The sequence below is a fragment of the Ziziphus jujuba genome, chromosome 12 (assembly GCF_031755915.1).
Source record: "Ziziphus jujuba cultivar Dongzao chromosome 12, ASM3175591v1".
NCBI classification, from domain to species: domain Eukaryota; kingdom Viridiplantae; phylum Streptophyta; class Magnoliopsida; order Rosales; family Rhamnaceae; genus Ziziphus; species Ziziphus jujuba.
This window is the reverse complement of record NC_083390.1, coordinates 14,905,213-14,910,029: the sequence shown is the minus strand read 5'-3', so window position 1 is coordinate 14,910,029 and position 4,817 is coordinate 14,905,213.

The following is a 4,817-nucleotide window of genomic DNA, read 5'->3' as shown; positions in this document are numbered from 1 at the left end:
TTAGGGATCTCAAACTGCTTAATTGTTAATTGATGAAATCTTGATCTCAAGTTAATCTTATAAAATACCTTAGCATATTGAAGTTGATCAAACAAATCATCAATACATGATAAAGAATATCGATTCTTCATTGTGATTTTATCAATTGTTGATCGTCAAACATTCATAGAACCATCATTTTTCTTCACTACTAAAATAGGTACACCCTATAGTGAAACACTAGTCTGATAAAAACTTTATCGTGTAACTATTGTAATTGAATTTTTAATTATTTCAACTCTACTAGAGCCATTTTGTAGGGCGGTAAAAAGATAGGACTTGTATTATGAACCAAATTAATAATGAAGTTTATTTCTCTATTTCGAAGGCAAACTAGGAAGATCATTGAGAAACATATTCGAAAAGCCACACACCATTAAAATATCCTTCAGTTTAACCTCACTAACCATCAATCAAATATGATTCTATCTCTTTACCATAAATTGTAATTACACATATTTTCCATGATTGTGTTGGCCATAAGGGCTCACTTGTGGAAACCTCTAAACTATCATCTAAAAGCATGGGATCTCTTCTGAGTCGGGCTATTAAACTATATAATACAAATGAATTCATAGCTCTAAGATTAATAAGAGCATGTACATTAATGCCAAGAATAGGTACCATGCTTATAGCCATGTTTGGAGTAGCCTAGAGATCTTGCTACATCATAGTAAAATTTTTGTCTCGGCTTGATGATCGTCCTCTCTAACCACTGCTTCTGGTAATGAGTGCCAACTATACTCCATTGCTAGATGTAATACCATGAATCTGCCCTGCTAATGTACGCTGTCTCTGAGCACCACTAGCATTGTAATGTTGAAAACTATATCATGATTCTTTAGCACCACCATGCATCAAGTGAAGACACTCTCTCCTGAAGTGATCATTTTATCTATAATGGTAGCATGATCTACTCTTCTGGAAAGTTATAAACTGGAACATACCATAAGAGCTACAAAAATCATGAGAACTACCTCTAAGTAGTCCACCTTGTCAACTACTAAACTGTTCAAATTGACAAAAACCACTACCACTATCAACTGACTGCTAGCTAGTAGTATAACTGCATGTACCTCCTCGAGCTCCACAACCACTAGCACTATAACTACCTCCCTGAAAACCATGGCTATTAGGTGGTCCCGAACTATAATTACCCTTTTTGGATGATCCCTAACTAGAAGCACGCAAAGAGGGGTCGGTCGAAGCTTATGCATAATAATTTGTCTCTCGAATTGTAAGGCTACCTCTTAATGAAACTGATAAGTAGGATGATGACCTTCTAAAACACTGAATGCTATATTCTCATTAAAGCCATTTAAGAATTTATTTTTCTTTGTAAAGCTGTTAGGAATCACAAAAAGACCAAATTGTGATAGTTCTCTAAATTTCTTCTCATACTTAGCAATAGACATGCTTCCTTAAGTTAAGTGCTTAAACTCCAATCTTTTTGTTTCTTTAAAAGCTAAAGGACAAAATCTATGCTAAAAGCATAATTAAAATGTTTCCAAGTGAAATTTTATAATGTTCTTTTATTAATCTACCAATTCAGAGCATTACGTTCTAGTAAAAAACATGCAATTCTAACATTGTCCTCAATAGGACACTACATATCCTCATCTAAGACCTTTTCAATCTCAGCCAACCAAGATAATGTTGCTATAGGATCAATAGCACCACCAAAGTCACTGCCCCTAACTCTCTAACTTGCTTAAGGGAAAGGTTAGTGCGGATACCTCAGGCTAAAACATCAGCTAAACATTCAATAGAACCAACTATATGTGTAGTCTCATCTACACCCTCATTTGGCACTTACTGACCTCTACTTCCACCACATCCACATGTAGGAGGCATCTTTAGATTTATATGAAAGATAATAACTTTTGAAACATCACATCTAAATAATAAATCAATCGAGAGTAATAATGGACTTCAAAAGAATAACACAACACTGAATTGAAGAAAAATGATAATATGACTCAAATGCCATATCTCCATTAAGTCAATATCAAGGATCAAACAATATTAAAAATAACAAACAGGATACTGAAGAAAATGGATGCACATGAAAAATCAATCTACAGGAATATAAAATCTGGTGCTTTACTATCTACCTAATAAGACCACCCTTGGGATCTTTACCATACACCAAAAAAGGTCCTACCTAAAGATAGCTCCATTAGACTTTCTACAAAAAATTTCGTAGAACCTTCAAAATTAGACATAACTTTAATTGTACCTATGGATAATAACACTTTTAATAATATCCAACAACAAAAGTAGCCTTAATGGCTATCATAACTCTAAATATATATATATATATACACATACATTTCCAATTATCATTAGGAAAGGGTTTCAAACCTGATCATTTCAAAGAAAGAAAGATAAATATTTAGAGTTTTACACATCATGGTTAGTCCACTAGAATAGTTGCAAGAGTATAAATATCTAATATAGGGAAGAGAGAATATATATTTACAGTTCCATTAGAGCAACAAAAGAAATAGAAATATATATATATATCGATAATGGAAAATGGATGCGATAGAAATGTTAGGACATATGATGAGGACCTGTCAGCAATAGCCTAAGGAAACATTTGAAAACAACGTAAAAATGTGACAAGTTTAGTAAATGAATAATAGTATCTAGGATATATATATATATATATATATATAACACTGCCATTTTTCTAAAGCAACAAGCGCAATACTTTATTTTTTGAGAAAGAAGGTGCTAGTTTTGTTTCCACTTTATTAGTAAGTGATTTCTTAATATCATATCAATAAAGGCTGGTTGCTTTTATTGATATATAATAGTATAATATAAGTTATATGTCTCATTTTCAAAAATCCATTTTTTAAAAGCATTACTTACACTCTTTTTAAAGATTTTCCTATTTTGGAAAATATTTTCACGAAATCCATTGAATATGTCTCCAAAATATAAGAAATTTTGAAACTCAACGAAAACCATCAAAATTCATAAAAAAAGTTTCGAATGTCATTATACATTATCAAAATTCATGGAAGCATTTTAAAATACATAGAATATCATCAAAACCCATAGAGAATCCAATCCATAATCACATCCAAACACATATGTAAATATATATCCATAAATCTCATAAAACCCATATATCATAACCATTACCAAACTTGTCATATGCTTAAGTTTAGCATCCTAAGGTGTTGCAAACCATAGGGAAGGGGGAAACTATCATAAAGCACTTAGTATCCTAATACACTATAGAGTTGGAACCTCACATTCAACCTCAATTAAGCATGTGCTAAAGTAAGGGATAAGTATGCATATCATATCTGTCAATTCCATAAACTTGGTACAGTAATGGTACAAATAAAAGTCCATAATCCAATAAATATTCATATATATCCATAAAAATATATATTCTTTCTCAAATGAATTTTTAAAACCATGTCAAACCATATATCATCTAAAACATCAACAATGATAACAAATCATGTTCATAATCTCAAAATAGTTTCATAAATATATATCCACTCACAAAGATAGCTTAAACTTGATCTGTAGCCACTGGATACCTGCAATCTTACTTCGAGCACCTAAAATATTACCAAAACCTATCATTAAGTTAAAGAGAATCATGTTAATTGGTATATGCAACCTCAAGAGCCTAAAATTACTCTTACCATTCAACAATTCTAAATTTATGCACGAAATTCCCCAAAATTCTACATAAACACGATTTCCCTATAGTCAAAATTGAACATTTTCCATATTTTCACTATTCCTTGGAGTTGAGCTATGGCGTTTCATCCATACATCACTAGGAACTTATATTAATAAACACTTGTCATTAAAAACACGCTATAGCCAACTAATTGCTTCAAAATTGAAATACACTAACCTGTAGTTGGATCTTCCTCAAAAATTAACCAAAATCCATAAATTATACACCAAAAGAAGTTGAAGAGCTGTAGAACATAGATTTACTTTCGATTGATACCAAGTATATTGATGGGCAATCGAAAAAATCAAAGAAAGTTTGCCTTCAAAATTAAATCTTGAGATCAAGTAAAATAGAGAGGTTTTTAGTCTTAAATATTGTCAAAAATGGACTTAGGAGGTTAAAAACTAGTAGAGAGGATCTTCCTTTGTCATCTAAACTTACCCGATTCTGACGATAGAAATGGATCTCACCCCAAATTTGCTACCAACTTCTAGCTAACTCCAACAATTATCCAATGAGATTGTTGGTACCGATGTGTTCTTTTGCTTCACAAACTTTCAAACAGTACCAATATTGAAGCAAACATAGGACTATAGCTCAAAATATAAAGGTTTGAAAGTGGTAAGTTAGAGAGAGAAAATATGAAGTAGAGTAGAAAGAGAAGGCAAAGAAAGTACAAAAAATGGTTGAATTTTGAGCCAAAATCACTTAAATTTGAGGGTTCCACATAGGAATTTTAAAACTGGTAAAAACTTCCGAGAATGGTTGAGTTGGAACAAATTTCAAAGTAGAGTCTCTGAGTTTACATATTTACAAAAATACCACTGCATTATTTATAACTTTCAAACCATAGCTTCATTTTCAATGCACCACATGTTCTCGAACTCATATCAACGAGCTTTATATAATGGTATCTAAGTTAGAAATAAATTCTAATAATAACAAAAAGTCAACTTTTCACCTTTTGATGCGTCATACTAGGTCAAACTGAGTTAAACTGCTCAAAAGACAAATTCTAGATGTCTTTATATGAGATGGATTATTATAGTAGCGAACTCCATCA